Source organism: Zonotrichia leucophrys, chromosome 3 (genome assembly GCF_028769735.1).
Source record: "Zonotrichia leucophrys gambelii isolate GWCS_2022_RI chromosome 3, RI_Zleu_2.0, whole genome shotgun sequence".
Classification (NCBI taxonomy): domain Eukaryota; kingdom Metazoa; phylum Chordata; class Aves; order Passeriformes; family Passerellidae; genus Zonotrichia; species Zonotrichia leucophrys.
In genome coordinates this window covers 53,257,075-53,283,270 of record NC_088172.1, presented here as the reverse complement: position 1 = coordinate 53,283,270, position 26,196 = coordinate 53,257,075, and the positions used below count along the sequence as shown (strand labels likewise).

The window sequence follows — 26,196 nt, the reverse complement described above, 5'->3', positions numbered from 1 at the left end:
CAGAACCAACAGCCAAAGAGAAGCTTTCACACTGCGTGAATGCCCTACTGCTCAATTTATTTCTGGCCACAAAGGACTACTGAAATCAAAACCACTGTAATGTGCTCCGAGAAGAGTACAAATAGGCTGCAAGAACATATTTTTAAAAGGATTAGAGGGAACGTGTACATTAATGAACACTAAATATAGCACATTTCTCTCACTCTTCTATTGCATTATTCATTACGTGTACTCAAGAAATTGCAACTGTGCTGAAGTCTGTTGACCAAACAAGAGCTCTATGTGTGTGAAAGGTAACTTGAGATAATCTCAGGGCAGCACAGTAGGCACAGTACTATTACACAAAACCAGCAATGGCATTACATACACAAATTCTCACTGATGCTCACAGGATGGAAACTAAGAGCCATGATTCCAATGTTTCCTTTTAACAGTAATTTCACGTGAAATTAGTAGAAAGAAAAAACTGATGTGCTGAAATACTAAGAAAGCCCAACATTGCTGAAAAGCAATGTTTGCAGTACAGCAAAAAAGCATGGAAAAATCTGTCTCTGCCTTGCTGAACCAAGTCCACCTGCAGTGAAAAAATCTCCACTCTCAAAGCCCTGTACAATCTTCACAACAAGCACGAGGTAATCTGCTTTGTCTAAAATTGCTTTTAAGGTTTAACAACATATATTTTACCACCTTTGACTTGAAATTAATTCAGCAATAATGCAGAAAAGACTGAAGATGGCATCTAATAACCAAGTCACGTTCCACCAATTAAAAATTATTTCAAGCTGAGAAACCAGTTTCTTACAGCAGCTCCTTACAGAAAGTCAGACATTAAGTCTGGGCATGACCATTTAATACAGTCTGATTTATGTATAGACCATATAATATTACATGAGCTTGCAGAGAGCTCTATGACATCTCTCCTATAAAAACATCCAATTAGTTTTTTAAATACTTGTGAGATAAATCTAAAAAAACCCAAAACAAACAAAAATGAGCAGATACCATTAGACCTCTTTTTCTTCACATTTGTTTAAAAAAAGGGGAAAAATCTTACTTCTCCTGAGTTATTAAAAAATCTATTAAATGTGCCTTCAAATTAAAAACATGGATCTTAGCTCAAAAGTGTGAAAAAATCTGTAGAAATATACTTGCATATTTATATATTTTATATTTGCATGCTTATATAACAAATGTATTTGTACTGCTACATTAAGTCAATATTATTTTAAACACTTCTAGTGTTACTACTTTTAGAATTGTTAAATACTGAACACAGAAAAAGATTATCCCTCATGTTTGCTCAGATTCCTTAATTAATTTAATTGAGGATGTATCCCTTCAGGCAGCAGCTTCCCTTGGATATTACAAGAAGCATCTTTTTTGGAGGGTATTTTCAGTGATTTCTTAAAGCAAACACTAGTGAGTATTTCCTGACAGCAAATTTCAGAATTCCCCCTGCAGAGGGAATCCCTGTGCAGAGACCTGCCCACTGCCAGTAACTCTGATAAACAGCAGAGAGCTCCAGGACAGATGTCTGTCCTACCGCAGAGCAAGCAGTGACAAACCTTTTCCAAGTGGCACTTGGTGATGACTAGATATGAACTGACATCCTCAGTTTACATCTTAGTGTAAAACAGTTGTTTTAAATCAGCATCTGCAAGGACAGCAAGTACTGACTAGGCCTATCCCAGAAAACACATTTTTAGAAATTATTACTAGACCACCGACCCCATTAGAAACTGTTACTCTGAAAATAGCTTTTTCAGACAAGAATGTTTGGATCCACATACAGCAAACTGTAACATAACTCGAAGTTTTGAATTAATTGAGAACTTTGATACTTTTAGCCTTGCTTTTTGCTTGGCTTCTCAGCTGCTTTTTTGAAGCATCATGTGAAAGTCTGCATGAGTGTAGGAGGGAAATAAAATCTGGTGGAAGACTAGTCTGTCACAGCTCGATAAAAATAAAAACACCCCGGCACAGAAGAGATAATTATCAAGCATCACCTCTGTGAACAAAGGATGCAGGGGAAATACAAAAGACACTCTTACCACCCAGCAGCCCTCGTCACTGCGTGACCATACTCCCTGTGGCTACTGAGATCAGCAGAAAAACACTTCTAGGAGCTGTGCTGAGGAGCACAGTCAGAGTCCTACAACTTTCAAGCATTGTCATTAGAAAAGGGGAGGAAAGAAAAGAAGTCTCCTGAAGGCCTTTCCTGGAAAGATGATGACTTTCCTGAAAGGTTCACTGCCAGTAATTCACTGATGGGGAGACTCAGTAAATGACAAATCTATCCAGTACGGGTATCTGGAGAGGGGTAGAGCCTGTATTTAAAAAAACCCCAAAAAACCAGAGTTTTATACATTGAAGATTTAAATTAATATTTGTTCAGCTGGCATGTGGAAAACAATAAAAATACAAATTTAATGCAAAGATGAAACAGCTAATGCACTTAATTACACTAATTTTAAAAAAAAGCCCTACAAGTTTGGCTTGCAAGACTGCTAAGAGGATACTCTATGTCAAGCTGTTCATCAATATAAAACTCATTGTAGCAGATATAAAATATATGTACTCTAGGAAAAATATAAATATAGTTGAGATATGTAACATAAAGAAAGAAAATTATTGTTGCTTTTCCTACATCACCAACTTTGTTTCTGTTTCTGCTCATACTGCCTGTTTAGCCACATCGGTGGCTACTGGCATGCAGGTGATGTCCAACAGAAGAGAGAAGGCTGGCACTGGGCACCCTGGCTTCAGCTCCACATGTCACAAGTTAACATCTGAACGAGACTGGGCTGCTTTCTTTAAACTAGCCCAAGGCGTTTGTTGTTTCTCCTTCCACTCTCATTTATGGCTCTTCTCAGCTTACCCTTCCTTTCAGCTCCACTGCATCATTGCTCCAAGCCACTGTCCCAAACTTCTGCCCTTATGCCAACACAAATCTTTGTCAGGCTCTTTTGTGAGCAAAGTTAGTTTACTAAAATGTGTGAAAATGACACCATTTTGCTGACTTCTCTTTCTGTCTCTCTAACAAATCAAACATGCACTTGAAAAGGATATTAGCACAAAGCAAGGGAAAAAGAAGCACACACAAAACTACAGGGAGAGGGAAATTTGGACAGTGAGAGAGAGAAGACCTCAGTTTCAGCAGCTGTCAGTAAGGTTTTCATTCAGACCACAGCTTCCTGTGAAACCATGTTCTAACCCTGACCTCTTCCAATTTAGAGATGGCAAGAGAATATCCATATATAGACAGATTAAAGGCAAAGCAAGACTCTGGGCTAGAACAAAAATAGTTTATAACTTATTTTTCTAATGATAAGTTGCCAGTGCAGCCAAGGACACACACGAAGAGCAACACGGGCAGAAGAAGACGTAAAGATGGGCAAAACGTGAGGGCACAGCAAAACCTTGGAAACTGCTGCCTGATAAAGAATTTATAAAGATAAACAGGACAAAGAGAATGATCAGAGTGAAATACTTTCACTGTTGTGGGGTTTGGAGGCTTCCTTCTTTTAACTTGTTTTTTTCAGAAGCATGCTGCTGGCACACAAAAAATGTGGTATAGTTTGAGTATAGATTAGTCCAAGTAATGTAAATTCCTAACAAGATTAGCTAAGGAAGTTTTGCATTAGTTTCCTACATCACTTCATTCTTTTGTACAGCTTTTAAAACCCCTATTGAATTGTTTTAGGGATATTAAGCAACACACAGACTAATTTCAATAGGATTTGAAATTTACTTTTAAAAAATTAATTTACTTCATTATTTGTTTTGAGAATTCTTTCTAAATCGTACACTCCCTCATTTTACAATGGTAGAGCAGTTTCAAAAACTTAATTGATAAAATACAAGACAAAAATCACTCTTCTGACAATTTGCTTCATTTTAAATTCAGGAAATCTGGAGTGTTGCAAGCATGTGAAGACTATGGAGAACAGAACAGTTGTCAAACAAGGCAGAATGACAACAGGAACAGGAGCAATAGCAGCAATAGCCAGAATACTACCTCCTCATCATCTTAATAATCTCAGATATGTCTTAATCAGAAAGACATATTTATTGAATGGATTCAGATGAGAACTACTGTAAGTTTATTCTCTATTTTACAGTATTAGATGCATCTTATTTTTTCAATACTTGCTATATTTCTTGGGGCTAACTCAATTTAAAATTATTTCTAATTGAAAATAATTTTTAAGTTGAAACCCATATAAACTAGTAGTGACTCTGGCGTGTAGCAAAGTATCCTAGCCTCTACCAGCACACAGAAATGACTACTTAACACAAAGAGGATTAATATGATGAAATCCCACAGATTACTGAACCAGCATGATCCTTAAACCTAACAAGGTAAGTGCTTTATAGGTTCTCTCCAACCCATTACAAAATAAAATTAGCTTAACATTGCCCTGAACAGCAAAAGCTCAACAACTGGTCTTCAAAGTTTCATGCAAAAACTGGATGCAGTTTGGCCTTTAAAGCTGCTCAAACCCATGAGCAATTACTAAGAATGAGAGACTTCAGAGACCTTTCTCCTCTGGCTCAAACCTGCAAGCATTCAATGGAACTCCTTACAGCACTGACTCCATTCAATTGTAATGCATTACCATTGAAATAAGACTTACACTGGTTCAATTTGCATGTAGGAGTTCAGATGAAGCAAAGCAAGCACAGTTGATTAGGACATTGTAGAAGATAACCACAAACTCTCTCCCACAAGTAAAGATCTCAAGGGTTTAATGCAGCAGATACACAACAATCAAAGTAACAGCCTTGCATGACCTCCCAGTTTTTATTGCTATGTGAATTAACTCTAACGATCCGCCGTCAAACTTCAAAGCTGGAATAAATAAAATGCATCATGCAAAATGAACCTGTCTGCAAAACAGATGTGATTACTGAAGCTCCTACAAGGGCAATTATATTTTACTTTGTTCTGGAGATAAGGAACATCTTTGTTTTAGAAAACACTATTTAAAAAACTATGATTCCATCACCTGTTGGCCAGAAATTTCCAAGCAAGGTAGTAAGAAAATGGGGAATATCTACCAAACTGGTAGATACATCGAATGCCTGACTTATGAAAAGTCAATGCAAGTATAACATATCCTCAAAAGACAAACTAGAAAAGGCATAGCTTCCAAACATGCAAGCAAATTGAAGTCTTGCTTTATTGCTATTTCCATTCCCTGACTAATTACTTATTTGAAAAACTAAAAATGCATTTGCACTTAAATTTTCCAGTTTTGCATACAGTGTAAGGTTTGGTTTTCACAGTGTAAGACGGCACCAATCAATGAATTCCACTAAATACAGAAACTTGTAATTTCTTTTAAACAGCCCGTATAGAACACCTTCTTTCCTGTTGTGCTTCATATTGCTTCCTTACTACTTCTTATTATTTCCTGTTATGTGATTTTATAACTAAAGCATCAGGTTAATCCCAAGTACTAATGAACTGAAATGAAAACTGGGACAAAACAAGCGGAAATGCCTCACACCACAACTAAGTCCCTAAAGGAGTGCGAGCTTCGAGATGATTTTTCACGGCATCCTCTGGAAACTGCAGCACACACAAATAAGCTGCTGCCAGTTATTGACTCTGAGCTTTCAGTGAGCCATAGCTTGTTTTCACCCTCCCCAATCTATAAGGTTTAAAGGCTGGATGTAAAGCCTAGCTGTCGCTAAAGGGCAAAGGCCTGTCAATGCCATCGCCACCTCTGGCCATGTTCCACTGTCACTTACCCTGTATGGCACAAATGAGCTGCCTAATGCTGAGCTAAAACAGAACAATTGTTTTTCACCTGTTCCCTTTTCTGAAAAGAACCAAAACCACCAAATTCAAAAAAACCAAGACCACCAAACTCAAGAACTCCCAAAAACATTCATCTTCTGTTTGATCAATTTCCTAAACAATTTAATTCACTGTGCAATTAATGAGTGCCAGAGAACAGGTAGGAACAATCAGAGGGCAGGATGAAGTTCAACTGTGATTTCTAGATCCACTCAGCTGCTTTGTGGAAATCCCATCCATAATCATAATCTTCGGAATAGTGCATCCAGTGTCTTATTGCCATGATTTAACCTGGCAGATGCCTAAACACCACACAGCTGCTCATTTATCTTGGATTATTATTTTTTTTACTCTTCTTTCCTCTGCAGTTCTCTGTATTACAAGTCTTTTGTATAGAACACACAAATGAACTTTCATCTAAAATACAGGAAAAAATATTTACATCTTAACTGCTCAGTGAAAGCCACTATAATAAAAGCCTTTGAATATTCATTGAAAAGCAGACACAGCACTTCCTAGGGATCCTTTACTTATAAAAATGGAGAACTGATAATGCTACCCACCCTACATATCAAAAGTATATATCACATTGTTATAAATAGAGCAACTGGGAACATAAAGCGAGGAGGAGGAGGAGGATAAAACCAAGAGAGATCAACCTCCTCTTCCCAAAAGAAGCAGAGCTGAGCAATGCAGCAACTTGATCATAAAAAGACTCAAGAGGCTTGTTTGTAGTAACTTCACTGCCCTGGGTCTCCACAAGTGATGGAGGAGTTTTACCTGAAATGGCATCCCTTGCTTTCTCCTGCTGCCCCCTCACAGTCTCATGAGAATCTCTGGTCCCACACTGGGCACTCATTGGAGAGGCAGACTGGCATACTGCAGCCTACTTCAGACTAAGAAAACACCCCAACAACTAATTTGCACTCATGATTCCAAAGCAGTGCCAGATCTCCATATCTAAAAATGGGTCAGTTTAAATATATCAACTTGCAAAAACCAGCTTGAGGCAAATCATTTATTTCATAGAAAAAATAAAGCACACTGTGCTTCATCTACACAGACAGCATCACCACTACAAATATTTGGATTAGCAATATAATTGAAACAACTAGGAATAGCCTTTTACTGTTTTGCCTTAGAACTGAGACTTGGGTGCAAGTCACAAAAGACCAGGTGTGAAAAGTTTAAGAAATAGATTACAATGCAAGATTGCTTCTGAATCACCAGAGTTTAGCAATGTCATAGCAGTCACCTGCAGGGATGTGTGCAGAGAAGACTGCAGTGTTTGAGTAATGCAACACTTTCGTCTGAGTATTTCCTTTTTTTGGAAGACATTCAAATGCTCTTTCTAGACTTCTATGTTAAATACTTATCAAACCTAGATAAGCATGGTCAAATTGAAAATCAGTGGCTTTATCATATCATACTTTTCTCTGTACTTCCATAAACACATCACCAAGGGGCACTTTCCTCTTGGGAAAGGCCATTGACTGAAATTATTAATTTCATATTGTCTTCCTGAACATTTCTATAATTCATCCAAAGTTATTTTTACCGTACATCAATGCTGTATCAAATTATGTGATTAATAATTATTAATTCTGTATTAAATAAAGGTGATTAAATCACCCATTTAAATAGGAAAAAACATATTCCAGCATATTTTCTCTTAAGTCAGTGACAACAAAAATACAGATCACAGAAAAGTACAATGAAGTTATCACAATAATGTTACTTCAAAAATAAAAAATTAAGGTTGAAAATCATCCCTGTGAATGGTTTAAAGCTCAGGTTATCACAGAAGATTCTGTAGCAAGTGCAACAACAAAAAAATTTCCACATTTAAAATAATTATGTTCTTCACACAAATGTCACTTAAGAACTACAGTTACTTTCCAGTTACATGACGTACAGTAACCAAATATCTTGACTGCTAATGCATAAACCAGATCTGAATGTAAAATGAACGAAGAAATGCCCAGATTTTACAGTTTCTTAAAAATATTTTATTCAAAATTCCCACTCAGTTTTAATTTTTTGACATATGCAAATTTCCTTTACTACTGTTTCATTGAGATTTTCAAGCCTTTTCCCAACTAATATGCAATTTTGTCCAGTAATTACCACAACTCCTAATTTTAATGTGAACCAAAATAGGATTTTAGAGAACACCCTGTGTTTGTTAATCTCCCCTGCCTCATCTCTTCAGGCAGGGTAGATTAACAAACACAGGGTGTTACTGCTATCCTTCTTTGAAAGTATAATTTATTCTTCAGTTTAACATCTATCTATTTTTGTCAGACTGCCAAAACTCCTAAAAATTGTCACAAGAAGGTGAAGCAAAGAAAAGGTCTTTGTTACATCCACTGTGACTATAAATTTCAAATTCTTTTCTTCTTCTAACATTTCAATTACGCAACTTGCTAGCACCTGTATATGACACGATCCCCACTGAAGGATTACTTTTTTTGCCATATTTACACAGACACCAGCAGACAGCTTTGCAAGCGGAATGATGTGAACTCTCTCCCTAAGGCAAACCAGCCATGAAAATCAGGGAAAAGCTCAGTTACTTCATTGTTCCCAGAATATACTCTCTGGAACTGCAACACAAGATTTATTCTCCATCTTTCCACTGTCAAACATGTTCTGCTGTCCACCTTCCAGTTTCAAATGCTGACATAAAAACCACTCCCACAGTCACTCTCAAACATGCAAATACCACACCAACTCTTGCTCTTTGGCACTTTTACATAAACAGGAAACCAGCGGGGCATGAAGCTAAATAGAAATGGAAATCTTTTGAATACCTAAAACAATTGCACAGAAGCTAAAATACAACAAAGATTGCAATTGGCCATACAAAATGACATCACATTACAGCCTACATCACTGCAGTGCACCATCTCTAAATGTACATCAGCAATGTGCAACCCGTTTCACTGAGTCCTTCAAGCATTGATATCATGAGCTTCACCTTTTGCCCTGGTGTTTTCTGTCTTTAACTAGTTTTGCTGCTTTGGCCAGACCCTCAGACTCCCTCCTGCCTGAGGAGCTGCCCAGGCCCTTTTGTCAAATCTGAATGCACACCTTCTTCATGCTACAGCACCAGAGGGGAGCTGCAGATTTTACGGCCCCCCACCATGGTCCAAATTTATCTGAGGATATTCGCAACAGAATTTAAAGAGAAGCTGCTACCCTGGGTTAATCAGTGCCTTCATACACAGCAACACAAACAGACCATAACCAGGAGGAAGATCCAAAGTTTGGTAACATTATACAGCTTCTTCTAACCTGTCTTCTGATTACATCTCTTCTCCATGGCAAAGTTGCCTTTCATGTTGGCAGAACATACTACAGCCAAAAACATGAGCTACATGGAACTAAGAAGGATGCTGCTGATGTCACTTCAAATAGCTACACTAAATGAAAGGATAAATGCCCAATGTGTTGCTCCTCCTTCCTGTGTCCCTTACATGATAACAAAGCTCAGGAGTTTTCAGGCTTGTGCCCAATTTCTGAATAGTTTTTCTATTAAAAGGTGCATCATAATGGAGATTTATAGCGTTTTCTGTCTGCAAGTGTTCAGAAAGGAGCAACCTGAGTGCATCTTACTCCTAGTTCTAAAAATTACACTAAAGCTCACAGTGAATAAATGACAGAGCAAAGTGTACACCCAACACTGCAGCAGAGTAAGCAATTTCTATTTACAAATAAAGGACAGACCAGGAGCACAAGCTCGTCTTTCTTCATAGGTATACAAAACCCCTTTTTCCTAGACCATTTCCATTCTTTTCTCATATTTGACAGTTTGTCAGATACATTTTTATTCTGTCCATGAAGTCAAAACAAGAAGTGAAGACTACACATCTTATAAAAACAAGACATTATCCTAAACCATACTCTAATCCAGAAAGAAACTTCTATTTCAAATTTATGTTAATTAAAATGCTAAACATTACAGTTTTGTCCTAAACTGCAATACAACATGAATAACCTCGATGTCCCAAATACATACTAACAACCTTGCTCAAAACATGCAGAATACTAGGGCTGGAGGGAAATAGAAGCAAACATGCAGGAGCTATGAGTGCAATTATCCTATTCAGAAAAGCTACAGACCTTAAAAGAGCAAACAGCATGGCAAATACCAAGTTGCCAGCACAGCTGTATTCATTCTCCCAAAAGATTTTTAATGCAACTACTCCTGAATTAAAATTCATAGCCACAAATTCATATGAGCTCTATTACTGCTGTCTGAATCCTCACTAACACTGAGAAATACCAAGAGCTCTCCGCAATTTTTCAGTCTGCCAGAATAGTAAAGAGCCATTAAAATGTAACAGTCCACATCTGCCAACCCAGAGCCAGTGCCAGGCTTGTGTTTCAGGCTCATGTACTACTCAAAGGGTATGATCATCTCACTGTGAGCATCCTCAGGACAGCACAAATCCCCCTCTTTGAACATGAACACATTCTGCTGCTTCTCAACAGCAGTGATAATTATTCATAACATCTTCAGCTGTGTTCTGTTCTGCAACCTAAAAAAAAGTAACACTTGTTCTGAAAGTCTGTCCTACCCTAGGGTAAGTTCCAGGAAAAGGACAGGATTTAGGAACATGATTAACACTGATTGTAACAGAACCTAGTGCCAATAGGAATCCAGTCTTTGAGAGAGTTTTATTCATTTGTACTTTATTAACCCCCTCTCTCTTGTTCATGGAAACATACACACAATTGATAAAAGTAATTGAAAAATCTGTAGGTACACCACCCTTGAAAAAAACCTCTCAAGGTATTTCTCATATGGTACTGAAGAACTAAATTAAATATTAAGCTTCTATTCCAAGGTAATCAACAAAAGTAAAAAAGGGCAAACAAAGGCCCTGGTAGCATTACCGGCCAGAAGCAGTCTATTAGAATCAAACTGGTACAGGGAAGTGTCTAGATGACAAAATAAGTACTGAAAATATTTTTAAAATATATGGTGCAAACCTCCCAGTTGTTAACATGCTACATTACAACCATCTCTCTTTTGTATATGACATTATAATATTCATACTAAAATTAGCTAAAAATATATAAGTATTTCAAAACAACAAAAAGCATTCCTTTTTTTTTTTTTTTAACTACTCAGCAGTCAGATGCTTGTAGCTTCGCCAACCCTGTGCAGCTGCTTCGACACCATGCCAATGCCTTCACTTCCTCAGCCTTCCTATCCTTAGGAAACAATCTCTGGAGACCTAATGAGTATTGCACAAACAATACTGCATCCTCCAACTGCTGCTAAATGAAAAATCCATCTTTGCTTCTTTTGTGTCTTTTGAAGGACACTGAATGTATGCATAGGACTTCATTTTTGGTTGATGAAATAATATTTTATTTTCTTTCAAAAAGGAGACAGAGATAGATCAACCCAAGAGAGGCCCATTACAAGAGAGGTCAGCAGCAGTTCAGTGGATGGGGCAGGAGAGCAGGGATCAGTTAAGCTGGCTTCCTGGATCAGCCAGCATTCTGTTGCGTGACCTTGTGCAAAGGCAATTCACCACACTCTGATCCCTCTCCTTTTTTGGAGCATACACCTACCCAGGACACATTCAAGATAAAATAATGTGTCAAATCCTGTATAACTATAAAAATTCCCCTGGTTATTTATTTTTATTGGGGGATTTTTTTGCTGCCAGTGAACCTTGATGATGGTCTTGGACACTACTGTACAAAAATACTGCCTAAGCAGCAAGCAAATCAGCTGGAATCTCTAGGTAATACTGAAATACAAATAATTACTAACAGGAAACACTGCTTGGCTTACACAATACAACAGGGGAAGAAAAAGGAGAGGACTTAAAATAGAAACTCCATATGTTACTAAGCTGATTATTAGTTGGCTCATTAAAAAAATACTATGGTTACAAAAAAATTAAGAAAATTTATCAATCCAGAAGTGTTCCAGCTTCTCCTAAAAAGACAAGGTGTTTGTCCTTTATACATTTTTAATCTTGCTTTATGAAATTATACAATTCAGTTTCAAACAAAAACTTTACCGGTTTTCAAATCTATTTAATAGGAACCTGATGCTGACAGACACGTTAGGAAGTTTCTTTCCAAGTATGGGCAGCACATCTTTGTCAATATTTTAGACAATAACTCTAAGGAAATTACTTCAAAGTTCGGGGGGGGGGTAAAAAGTTTCTAGAGATATGTGAATTGTCTTTTTTTTCTATAGAGTGAATGATATTGAGGAAAAAGAGCATGTTCCAAGAAAGTAATTTCATTCAAAAAAAGCCCTAGACTTTCTGAATTTCAGGATCTGAGCCCTGAAGCAATCAGATATTATCTATTTGCTACTGTGAGGAATAACAGTAGTCCATACAGACCACAGTCATTTCCTCCATCACCAGCGTGCTGAGAGTAACTTTTTGTTGAGAGTCCAAATGAAGCTCCTCTTCCTCTCAGCCAGATTAGTCATTTCCACTCCTGCCTTGTGCTGACACAATGTTCCAGGGAGTAAGTGCAAGAGTGAGAAGCTAAATGACTGATGGTTTGTTTTTAAAATCGCTGGTTTTCATTGTTTAGAGTTGTCTGTGACTTACTGTTGATTGTTAATAAAGAGATGATCACCAACTTTCAAAGATGTGAAATAATATTCAGTTAAACTGTAAACACAGCTACAAGAGAGAAAGGCTTTGAAATATTTTCAGGGAAAAATCAGACACCTCCATTTAATGTAAGGCACAGCATAGGATTGACTCCAGCACATTAAGTACTATGTAGTAATATTGAACTTGAAAGGAAAGCAACAGACATTCAGAGATAATATGAATAGGTGCTATTAAGCAATACTTGCAGCCCATTATAAATGAGATGACTGATCAAAGAAATAAGCCAAAGCACATAAAAATCCCTAGCCCTTTCAACATTTTGCTCTTGAACTCCACAGAATTTCACAGACAAAACTTTATTGAAACAGAAATTCCAATTCTACTCAGCCTCTACAAAACACTTATCTAAGTTAAAATAAGTTGTCATCTGCAGAGATATGAACTATATTTACAAAGCTAATTCTATCATTACCATCATAGCAACAAGGGAAGCTTTGCTCCTTTCTCTTGTTGTTGATTTTTTTATACAGCAGTTCTCTGAATCCTAGATAATGAGAAAAGCGTTGGTATTATACTTGATATAAGATTGGTTTAATTTGCAACCTCCTCTTGTGTCAGGCAAAAATATTAGCTGTATGATTTTATTTAGTAGAACTGGAATCTTCTTGGGATAGAACAACGGTTAAATTGTTAGTGTTGATATATATTTTCCAGACTAAAACATATAATTAATGATAATACTTCAATAACTGTATGATTTCTAGGCTTAATTAAATTATAAAATAATCCAATGATTCCATGGGTAAAAAACCTCCTACACTGTCAAACTTCCCTTATTTTTCACTTTCTTTCTTTAAATCCTGAATACAGACATCAGGCACTTTGCACCTTGTGCTTGCATGAAAAGCACATCTCCACATCAGTCTCTCCGGCATTTACTGTTAGAAATCTCTGCTTAAGAAACTGGGCAAATCTGTATTTGTTCCCAATGCCCATATGAGTTGATTACATGAACTCCAGCAAACACAGAATGAATCACATGAGCCTAATCCAAAAGCCAAACGCTCAGTGCCATCTCTAAGATGACACAAACACCTCTAAATTGGGAAACGATTAACACTGGAGCAGGACTACAAATGGACTCAGTAGTGGTGCTTACTGACCATTTGAGCTGGGAAGCACCAAAACCCCTTCCTCCAAAACAGCTTTCCTTAGTTCACAGCCCTCTCCTGTTGTCAGTATTGAGGAGTCCTGAGTGTTGGCTGTTCCTCCACCCACCATGCACATTAGCTACGGGACATGGGGAGCAGCCATAAAGCAGCACCGTGTGTTCACAGTGAAATTAAACTTTTAAAAGATGGCTGCCCAGGGATGCATCCTGATAAACAGTTCTTATAAAGAAAAATGCAACCAATTTTTTATTCCTACTTAGGTGATAAGACTATCTCAGTATCTGACAAATACTTCAGTGCTCCAACACTGCAGACTCCAGACAGAGGACAATTCCCTCTGCTCAGCAGCGAAACAGCTACTGAGACTACACCTGAGAGATTCTTTATACAGAAGGATGTTGTAACTCAGTGGTTTCAATTATCTCAAACTGGCAGGAAAGAGCTATATTCCAGTGCTATAAACCTATAATAAAAGAGAAAAGAATAATTTTTGGGGGAAAAGCATTTTCAATGCAGCACTGACTGAATAACTTCATTTTTGTTCCTTTCAGTACTGCTTCCTTTCCAACAAAAGCAAATTTTGAGTGACAGGAAAGTACATTTCCCTCTCTGCCCTGCAGCTCACTCTGGGACTGTGCAATCAATGGCAAAGTCTGAAATGGGAAAAAAGAAACCCACCAAAACCCAACAGCGCAGTGAATGATGAATGCCATACAAAAATATATGTCCTTGCATGGCCTGGAGCTTCATAACAGAAGAGAAAGATCCCTGAAGAAATACAAATATCCAAAAGACAGGCAATCCTTAGTTAACAAGGTTTTTTCTTGAAAGTATTCATACTAACTACCTGCACACCACCACTACTGTTTTGTTAAGATACGTGATACTGAGTAAATTGGATCAACACAATGGCAATGGCCAGCAAGTGCCATCTTGTTGACAAAGTACAAAAATACACTTCTAAAAAATCATCATATAGTCAGACTTTCATGTGTTACACAGGTGACACTTAACGCTAGATTTGTGCATTATTTCAACCAGCAACATTTCTTGTGGCACTTTTTTTTTCCTCTTGGTCTAACAAAGCAGAATGGAAAGCCACTATCAACTGCACTTGAATTTAATCATGTCTCATTCACACTCAGAGTTGCATCATTTTAATTAAAGGCAGGACTGTAAGCAAGTGGAAGTAGCTTTATACTTTATAAGTAAATCACCCAATCCACTTCAGGTTAATTTATGTGTAATTCTAGTCACCAAAGCAAAGATGTCTAACAAAGGCATTAGGAAGGAAAGACAGACTCTTCCTGTGTGTTTAAGCTTTAAGTTAAAGCTTATAACATGTTTTGGCATGAAGTCAGTACCCAGATTTTGGATCTTGGAGTTCCAAAGAGTAATGGAGTTTTGGCTTCCACACCCATGTGAAAGCTGGGTAGACACAGACAGAGCATAGGATTAAAGAATTCTCCAGCTACAAGGACAGCAGAGGAATCAATGTGGATGGGAGCTGTAGTCACTACAGGAAAGTTCATGAAAGAACTGAACCTGAAGGACTCTTTCAGGAGAGGTCATAAGAATAATAACAGACATTTGCATGTGAATATATGAAGCCTGGAAGATACAATGTGAAAAATTAGAAATAATGATAATGATAACCCAGAAAACTGAATAAAGCAGCATATTAAACCAGAAATGAAGTAGAAAGTTTTTTTAACAAGTCTAAGAAAGTAGTTCTATGTTACCATATGAATAGCAAGCAACAAAATAATTGCATTTTGAAACCAATTCTGACAAGAACTCTGAATTTGCCTTAATGACCATAAAAAGTAGTTTAGAACACGCTTTGAAAGACCAAACTGATGAAAGTAAAGTACAATGGAAGTCTCATCTCTCACTATTATTCTTTCCATATTTACTGATAACTGAGGTGAACTACTAACACTTACAAAGAAATTCCTGCTTGTCCTATCCAGACACACATTGCCTAATTCAAGGTCCCACACCCTTTGCAAAAACACCTGCACAGTGACCCAAACCCTTATTCTACTCCAGATGGCCAAACACCTCTACCTCATCTAAATCACAACAAGAGCTCACAAAAGCAGCTTACAAAACCATTAAAAGAAATGATAAAGAATAGAGAGGAATTTCTGGAGAACACAGTCCATTGCATTTGCCAATGCAATCACATTTTTACCCTAGTTGCTTTGGCAATTTAGATTACCCACATGTAAGTCAAAAAGCCAACATAAAGTGGTTGACCCTGTATTTGACAGCCTGCTTCAATTATTTTTTTCTCAAATTAGTAAACTTTTTAAAAGCAGATTACTGATCCTATATTACTACTACAGTAAACTACCCTAATTTATTAAAAGGGCTGGTATGAAGCAACTTTGTTGTAAGAAAACACATGAATTAGCTTCACTGAAAACAGCTGTTTGAATCCAATTGTCAAAGAAAAAGAAAAATACATGTTTTTCCAAAAACAAATTCAAGAAGAAAAAATATAAATTCAGTCATACACAAAACAAACCAAGGTACACACAATAGTCAATCAATCTACAGATAAAGTGATGGATCCTGCAAATTACCCCCAAGCAAAAAACTGGAAGTCCGTATCTTGGATCTATAGCAAATAAAGTGACTTAGGGAAAGTTCACGCTCGATTACAGTTATTCAAATTTACACTTTTTTCCTAAAAGCTAAAAATATATTCTTGATGAACTCCTGAAAACCTGGGAAAAGCTTGCTTATATGAAATAATCATCTTCTTAATAATGGTTAACTTGTATAAAAATAGTAAAATTCTGTCTGTAAGAAACTTTTAATAATAATGTTAAAGCTGCACATTTAAAGACTTTTAGCCAAAAGAATTATCCTCATCTAAATTGTTTAATTTATAGGAAACCAATACTAATCCTTAGATTAAGAGAGGCATATGATTAAAAAAAAGATCAACCAGGAGCTGAGGCAGAAAATTATGTTAACATTTTGTACTGAAAGCTTCACAAGAAAGGATTAGTGTGGTTTGTAAGAAACTAATTCCGAGTATTTATAAGTTACAATAGGCATATTGATAAAATATTATGCAAAATATGAAGCTAAAAAGTCCAACTTCAGTAAAAAGAATTTTAAGTCATTGTAATGTGCAAGTGGGAAAAGATATGTTTAAAAGGTGAGGTCTAAAATCTGCAAGTCCTAAAAAAAACCCCATGAGGCAGAGATCAAGGAAATCTGATCCCTTGCAGAGCAGCTTTGGTAGGACAGACCAGCAATGTGGTTTTGAAATGTGCAAAATTAGAACTTTAATGTAGGGTGTATTTAGAAAATGACTGCCCTGTAGCACGAAAAAGCAGAGAGATGACAGACAAAGGTAGAACAGGAGGAGTCAATTAGTCCTGCTCTGCCCACACCCCTGCTCTGCCCACCCTGTGCCAGCCTCCCTGGGAGCCGGCCCAGCTCCTCTGCAGCAGAAGGGATGGCAAGGGCATGGCAAATGGCACGGCTGAGGGCACGGTTGATGTTAGGAGTAGAAAAGCTGCCCATTTTTTTAAAAGGTTGCAGAGTTCACAGGCTGGGCCAGTTGCTGCCAGGGTGGAGTTCTAACTGTTTGTTATTGCAATCACCTGTCCTTTTCGTTAGCTGCCTGTCGCTGATGGTTGAGAATTCCCTCTCTTGTCGAGTGGCACCCAGGTGGTGAAGAGGAGGGGACATCGGAGCCAGCATGCAAAGGAAGAAGCCCCTCACCAAAAACAACGAGCCAACACGAAAGTGACAGATCGAAGCGATGTCTAGACGTGAGGAACAGAGCCCAGTATCAGCCATGACCCTTATTCACCCCTCACCCTAACCTAAAAGCTGTCGGCTGGACAGAGGACCTTGAAGCCGGGAATCTCCTGGTGCTCTGGTGAGGACGGAGCCCCCGGCCAGCCCACAGAGCAGCGGACACAGCTGCACTCTCCTCCTCCTCCTCCGTGCCACTCCTGGGTGCCGCGGCGGCGTGAGGGCGGCCCGCCGGTTCTCCCCAGCCGAGCTGATTTTTAATAAAGGCATTAAAAGGAGAAAGATCTCCTGCCCTGCTTATTTCATCTGAGGGCACGGCCGAGGGCGCTTCCAGCTGCAGCAGCTACTGCTGGACATCCCAGGCTAGTCCATGGAGCACCGGGACCGGACCATGGGAGGGGAAAGGGCCACAGGCACAGCGGCGGGAGGGGATTGGGAAGCTCATGGCTCTCTTCTGGTAACAGTAACCTGACTTTGGGTTGTCTCAGCTTAAGAAACTGCTGCCTCACTCTTTAAAACAAACACTTGTATGTATTTCCCCCAAACTTCTGAAGTTTACTATTTTTTCGATACTTATTCTCATATTCAACCTTTGCCAAGGCTTTGCAAGGGTTTTTACAGCCACTCATTTTAATATTCTCTGGCTGAGCATGAAATTCATCCCCAGTAGACAGCCAACACAAACAGCATTTAAGGTCTGCTTTTCAAGTACTTCATTTGCTGTCTCACTCCTACTTGAAAAAATCCTGCTGTAATAGCAGCCACTATTGTAAAGCAGTAAGCCATTAAGTCATCATTTTGCCTCAATCTTTCATTTTGCTTCCTCAAAACCACTTCAAAATGTTATTTTTACTCATAGTATTGCTAAATACAACTACTAAAAGCTTAGAAAAAATGTTCATTATAAGTAACACTAATTTCACTCTCAGCACAACATTACATCATGCAGCTACCAAGGCAATCAGAAAAGCTGGCAGTCACACACCAGATACAGTAACAGGATACATCAAATACTCCACAACACATCATGTTAAATATCATCCAGACTTGAAGAGTTTTTAGCTACAGAAACTTAAAATTAGTCTTCTATGAAAGCTTCCAAAGTTGACAGCCAAGGTTACAGGACCTCCAACTGAGATTAGATAGCTGGATTGTGTATATGAAATTATAAGCATCTTGATTGCTCACCATAGTAGCAAGCTTCCTATATAGCTTCCTAACATGTTTAATTCCCTGTTTTCCTAGGCAAAACACAGAATTAAAGATGTTTTGCACTAAAATCCATCCCCTCATGCAGAGTCACAAAATTTATACAATTTCTATACTCTTCTGAAATAGTTGCACATGTAAATCTCACAACCCCTAGGAATTTGCTAGAATCTTTGTCTTTGCATGTCCTGAGCAAAAATAAGAATCTAATATCTTACAGAAGTCTGTTGAGACACATGCACACACCCTTACACATCTGAGTGCACACACACATACATGTGTGTTCTGACCCTTGTGGTCCCAAGGAGCTTTGAAGTGCTTCCAGGGTCACTGTATCTAGCCATGGAGCAATCCAAAATCTAATCTGAAGTTTTATCTCTGAAGAACAAAGACAGGTGACACAGGCATTAGCTAGTGCAGGGGAATTTGAGAAATCTGAGGAAGAAAAATGAAAAAAGGTTCAAAGCAAAGGCTTAGCACTAGCAATGCCAGAGTCATGCTTTTTTAAAATCAACTGTAAAAAACTGACCTAAATGTCTACAAAGGGGGAATTTGACAATACAATGGAAAAATAACGTATTAAAGGTAAAAAAAAAAAAATTAAAAAAAAAACCCTTGCCACTTCTAACATTAGCTAGCTGTAAGTCTGAACATCAGTGGGAGTCCATTCTGACGAGAGACCTTTACAGCTGTATCTTCACACTGTGGTACTATTAATCATAATCTATATGGTACTGTAAGGAATAAAAAATACATTTGACTTGAGCAAAGCTGGAAATTCTCTCCCAGGACATCTGATAAAGCAAGCTCACAAGAAGTATTTCTGACATTGTTTTGTCTGATCAGAACTAACTATTCCAACTCAGCAATTGGTTTAAAACTAGCAAGTCTGTTGCAGAGCAGCACTGATACATGTAAAAGGAGGTAAAACTGACAGTGCAACTCCACAAATTGTAACAGTCACATTATTCCTTGGCCTAAAAACATCCATTAAAAAGAAAATGTTCTATTATAAGGTAAGTCCATCTTCAAAAAAGCAAAAAAATTAAATTTAGAATTGAATTATTTAAAAAACCAAAATATATACAAATAAATTCTGATTAGTGCACTTAAAACCCATTTTAACTTTGCAACAGGAGTGATGCATTCCAGAACAAACCTCCTCGATTTCTTTGACCGTTCTTCAAAATGACACCAGGTTGTGAAGTAACCTTTTTTTTCTTGGCTAAAACATGTGCTATGAATCATCAAGAAAACCATTACACAGCACTTCTTGAACTCTGCTAATTCCTTTCAGACAAAGAACAGCAGTTTCCATCCTTTCTGGAGCCACTTTCAGTAGGGTCAAGGCACTTCAAAACATCATTACAATTAAACCTGTTCTCTATTACACTCATACAGCAGTAGCATATGACTGTAAATTCACAACTCCTCTGTAAAGCAATTTTAAAGAAAAGGCCTTGCTAAATTTGTGCCAATCTTTTACTACAAGTATCAGCACTATACAGGAAGAACAAAATTGCCATGCTGCACTCTAGATTATGAAAAACAGGAAAAAAATGGCACAGAATAGTACCCAGAAGATGAAACTGGATGCAGACAGTTGACAAAACAGGCAAAATTCAAAACATTAATGCAACATCAGGTATTATTGAAAAACCAAACAGAAGCCACACTTTAATCTCTATAGAAAAATGAAATTTTTGTTCATTGTGATCATTGTCCTCAAAATGCTTGAAACTAAATCTTTTGCTGTTAAATTCACACTCTTTTCTGAAAGCTTCACATTTTTGTATGAACTGTATCAATAGCCTTAGATCAAGGAAGAGAGAACATTTCAAAAACCTTGTTACATGCTGGTTCTACTCAAAGAGTGAAAACAGTAAGGGAAGAATCTAAGATGTTCCTAAATGGCCTCTGCTCTCTGCCTGGATTATTTTACAGGAAATGTCTTTTAGAGGATTTTATTTTATTCACGGCAATATTGCCTGCTGCCATCAAATACTTCCCTGCAAGATTTATATTAGCCTACCAATTATGCAGCAAGTGTTCCTTTGTCTGACAATGCACACTTACTGCTCCATGGTTGATGCTCCATCCCAAAGTGTTCCTGGCCACGCTGCATGGGGCTTGGAGCAACCTGCTCTAGTGGAACAGGGCTGGGAATAGATGATCTCTAAGTTCTCTTCCAGTCCAAACAATTCAATCATTTTGTGACCTTTTTGTGTATTAAAAGCCACATCTTTACTTTTAAGGAAAATAAAGTTATTCCTGGTACTTTTGCTTTGAAAAGTATATATTCTCTGCTACTACCTGCATCAATACTGATCAGAGATTAGTAAACTCTTGGGGGAGTGGAGAAAAAAAAATGAGCAAAAGGGGAATAATATTGATTCTTCATATTAATCTCTTTGGAAATAGAATTTTCCAAGAGTACTTCACAGACATTTACAATATGCAACGAAATATTTTGCATCTTGACATACCTAATCCAGGGAAATAAATCTTTGAAATACATTTCCTTTTCCTATGTCACAAGATGTTAACAAGTTTAAGAGCTGGAACTTGAAAAAAAAAATACCAGGAAAACCATTCTGAGACAGAATGTGCTTAAAAATAAGGACAGGAAAGAGACATGGCAAAACTGAAGAGAGGTAGAAAACATTTGAATAGAAAAATATTAACAAACAGGCTGATAAATACATTGCATATTCTGACATTTCTGTTATGTAGAGCCTTCACAGAGAGCACAGCATGGTACAGCAGGAGGCCTGTGTGAGAGCTCCAGTTTAAATCCTCCCAACTCACAAATCTCCTGCTGGGAGATTTTTATCTGAAGAACTTAATTAACAGCAAGTTTAATATAGGGTCTCTAAAGTATACTGTTGGTTTTCATACAGAATAGCAAAACCAAAACAAGGCAGACATAAGCAGCAAAGGGCATGAATTCTGTTTGCCTCCCAAAAGTCATGTGTTATGTCCCCTTTCCTTCCCACAGGGTGGAAGGGAGAGGTATGAGAAAACATCCAGCCCTGCTGAACAGAACATCCATCACAGAGCTGACCCACCCTACTGCAGGATGCTATCAGATACACTAGGTTCTTTCCTAAATACTCAAGTTTCTTTTTGGATGCCGAAGGGGTTATTTCTGGAATTATGAAAATTTTACAAATCTCTTCCCATGACCTTTCTGACATTCAAACTTTGATGAATAGCTCCCACACTAGATTGCTCATTCTGAGAAGAAAATTTCATGTTCCTTTTCCTTAGTAGCAGATAAATTATGGATTGTCCACAGCAATGATTAAACACAGCTTACAAATACACTGGCATATCAGTCATTTGTTCTTAACCCCAAAACGCCTGACCTTTATTCTGGCATGACATTTTTCTTTTCAACCTTACAATGGCCCTTGTCAAAATCAACTTTTAAAAGCTGTTCTGTCCCATATCTCACTCGTGTCATAGGTTCTGCAGGCTATTCCTAGTTATACAGCTTGGAACAGACACCGTGCCTAGAGACAAATCAAGCTGCAAAATCAAGCACTCCAAAGTCAGCAAATGTCAAAGTCATTGCCAGAAGCAATGGGCAAGATGCCTGGGAGCCTTGATCTGCCCTTGCCCTGTGTGCATGCATTATGGAGAGTTTTATTTATAGAATTATATCCTACCACCACCCACAAGGCTGCTCCCTGATTCAGTTAAAAAGAAGAATCAACACACATTTACTGAGCAACTATTCAGTACTTTGTTTTCTTCTCAGCATTTGAAATACAGTTCTCTACTGAACACTACCCAAGTTTTTGTAAAAAGGTGGACTCCTTAGTTTCCTGGTGTGGTATTCAATAAGGCACATCATTGAATCAACAAAGCATCTTACAAAACCCTGTCCCGAAAATACGTCCCTAAAACCTATAAAGCATTACCTCAAAATTTGAGATAGAAGAATTCAGAAAGGCAGAAAACATTCAAGGTCTGGGTGTCAAACTGAAGCCCTCAGCAGCATATCTTCCAGACTAGATGTACTTGCATAGTATTTTTATTATAGATAAAAGTAGAATTTTGTATTTACTTAACACAAAATTACCATTAATTCAATTGCACATGAGACCTTTGAACACTTTTCTTAGTTAAATTCTACATTCTTAAGTCAAACAAAAAAATCCCAGTAGTAGTGACTACAGAAATTCTGTTTTTATGGGAATCACCAAAAGAAACCTAGGAAAGGTAGGAATACTACCCAGATCTCAACACCATACTGAGCTCTACTCTACAATCAAATTCTAAAATAAAGTCAACAATATGGCTAGTAGTCCCAAGCTTCTCAAATAGATAAACTTGGCTGAAAAATGTAGGTCACCACACTAAAAATAAGAGGATTACCTATGAAAGGCTGAAACTTGGTTACAGGGTAGGGGGAGGACACACAACATGACCAAAAGCAAACCATACAAGACAGAAAACTATGCTAATGCCTACCAAAACATCCATACTGAATGCAATTCTGCACTTTAATGCAGCAGCAGCCAGACAGCAACATAATGAGGGGAAAAGAAAATAGCACCATATTTGAAGGCCTATTAATACTATGTGGGTCAGATTCTAATAACCCAAAACCTGGCTGAAAAGAACCCTCTCATAGGAGTCTGCAAAGCCATTAGGGATTTTGTCCACTGCCAAAATGCTTTTTCCCCCCATACAGTGTGGGAATTGATGAATACCAGGAACATGAACACCTGAGACAAAAAAAAAAAAAAAATACAACTTCTGTAGAATATTGCAAAAAAAAAGAATTCTAGAATAATTATAAATCCAACTAGCACATGCTCAAGAATAAATGAGAAGTTATTAAAATCTATGACAGATGTTTGTGCAATCCTATTCCGATAATGCTGTTTAATGAAAGCTCTGTACCACAAATTCAGAGCAAAGATAATTAATAAAAAGCTGAAATAATTGGATTACTATTAATTAATTTACAGAATTGTATTAAAATATTAGTACTAAATACAACCACAATAAAAACATTCGTGTTCAAATCAATTTGTCATTTTTGTACTATATTCATATATCATATGTAAAAGACAAAGGGCACAGCAGAATTTCCAAGCCAAAAAATTTATTAAATGGAATTAAGACAGAGTGTATGGACCTATGTATATAATGTGTGCATATATGCATTCCTATTCTACAGGTACAGCTGTTAAACATGTTATCAACCGGAAAAGTCAGGATCAATTTCAAATCACTGCCAAAATGCAGAAGTACATTTTTTTTTCCTACAAACAAGGAAGTAAAGGAACCATGAGAGCAAAACTAGCACAAGAAATGGTGTCTTCTCACTCCCTTGACATCTTTAAATGAAGGTTTATACTTCTGGCAAATGCATTTTAGCTAAGCACAAACTGAAACTGCATTTTGGTCAGTTAAATCAAAAGGTTCATTTTTAGGAGACCTGCATGAAAGACAAAGACTTGTATGTAAAGGATGCCAGACTTGGCAATTTAATGGTCCCTTCTAGCCACAAACTCTATGAAGAATTCTCCCAAAGAAACCCATGTAATAAATACATTATTACAAGCAATTTAATCAAGCCCACACTCGTTACCCTAAAAGTTCATCACTATCCTCTTTGCCAGAGGTAAAGATCTCCTTCAGATGTGTTATTCACAGGGTAGAACAGCATCCTTAGGATGCTAAACATCCTCCTTCCTGATATTCAAATTCAATTTGGTATGTACTTGATCATATTTACTCCTCCATCTTCATCTCCCTCACAAATACTGATGTTCTATATAAAGAAGGTTAAATCAATTAGGAGAGCAGCTTTGGGTTGTTGTTGTTGTCTTGTTTAGTTTTTTCTTTTTAATTACATTCTCAATTAAAATAATTTCTGTCAGCAGGCAGCTTAATATAATATTCAAACCATGGCTATTTACCAAAACAGTAACTGTCTCTCACAGCTCCTAAAGCAAAGTCAAGTTGCACTTAAAGGACACAACTGTACAGCACTTTGGCAGCAAGCAAAAAAACCCTTGCTTGTATCTACAGATCTACATACAATTTTTGAAATATGGTTATTCTTGCTGTGATACATAGTTATCATATCAATATTTCTCACAAGAGAACCTTACAGTTCTAAACAATAAAGTAATCATTTAAAGAAGAGTTCATCTAGAGATCACTATAAATAACTATCATGAGGCCTAAAAAGCATTTTAGAACCTGTGGCCAGGTTCTAAAATGTATTTAAGGTGTCTCTGAATTTCTGCTGATTCTATCAGCAAGCCAGGTATTTAAACATCTTTGTGCACCCAAGTCCACTTGTACAATAATCCCATAGAGATCAACTTTATTATGAGAAAGATGCAACAGTCTATTTTTGCTGTTATAGAAAACCAAAATAAATAGCAGCATGATTTAAGAGACCATTTATTTCAAATAAAAAGCCTCATTAATACATCACAACCAGGAGTTTACATATCTGAAGTTACCAGAAAGACAGTCACTTATGCTAAAAATACATACAAGCATCCTGTTTAGGCCAAATGGATGACATGCGTTTGTTGAAAATGCCAATTCCTCTGTCCTCTACAGAGCTCAATACCATTAAATCTAAGTAGCAGTGAAAAACAACAGAAGAATCTGTACAGCTTAGCTAACATTTAAACCAAATTTTAACTACATGTTATGCATGCAATTTCAGAGGGTTCTCAAACTAAAAATGTGGCAGCTGAGAGGCATCTGTCTCTGTCAGACACAGGACGCAGCCAAAGCATTGCCTGTCTCAGAACTCCCGTACAAGGAAAAGACAGGTAACAGTGTAAATTCCAAAGAAACATTCTGGGACCATCAGCTGCAACAGTTCCTCTCTCTAGTTATAGATCCAGCCTTTGCAGCTGCCACAGAATCCCTCGGCCAAGTCGGGCAAACAATTACACAACTCTCTCACATATTTTCTAATAATTTAGAGTATATACAAAACAACATCCAAAAGCAAACATAGATATTTTCATGAAAGAGGCAGATATAAACTATTATATGACTTACTGTTGACATTGTAACCAATATACTTAAAGTATCTCAGTGGAAAAAAAAGACACAATTTTGGGAAAAGACGCGATGAAAACCCAAACTGTTGCATTTGGCATGTTGTTTTTATCAGAGAAAACTAGAGTATATCCAAGACAGTAGCGCTCTTTCACTTGTAATACATTTCATTGTGTGTGATCTGCACTTCTAGGATTTTGCACACATTCTCCTTCCACTCAGACTGTGATCACAGGCATAATTTGAGGGAGCATGCCACCTCAGCTCCCAGTTTTCAAAAAAAATTCTAAAGTTTCAACTGTTCATCTACTTCTGATTAAAAGAATTCAAGAGAGAGAAAATAAGGGAAACATATAAAAGCACATTAATTACATTTGACATTAAATATCATTTGAGTATATTTACCTCACTTTACAACACTGTGTACAGTGCATGCACGTATACAAAAAACACTCAAAATTCTCTGCTGGGCATTCCACCACACAAGGAAGGTGAAGAAGAACTGAAATGAAGTTCAACCATTTTACTGTCATATTAGACATCCTAAGGACCAGAGTGCACACAATCATGC

General features: G+C 37.4%; 1 protein-coding gene across 4 annotated transcripts in view; it reads right to left on the bottom strand.

Moving 5' to 3' along the window:
* The window catches only part of ZDHHC14 (zinc finger DHHC-type palmitoyltransferase 14), a 134,164-nt gene that overhangs the window by 41,551 nt on the left and 66,417 nt on the right, over positions 1-26,196 (bottom strand). Inside the window, exon 1 of one of the 4 annotated variants that reach the window (XM_064708217.1) lies at positions 17,012-17,078. The exons of the other annotated variants lie outside the window; for them this stretch is intronic. The gene's annotated coding sequence lies outside the window, so the exon portion shown is untranslated. Of the gene's footprint in view, positions 1-17,011; positions 17,079-26,196 lie in introns of those variants that run through there. 4 annotated transcript variants of the gene reach the window in all.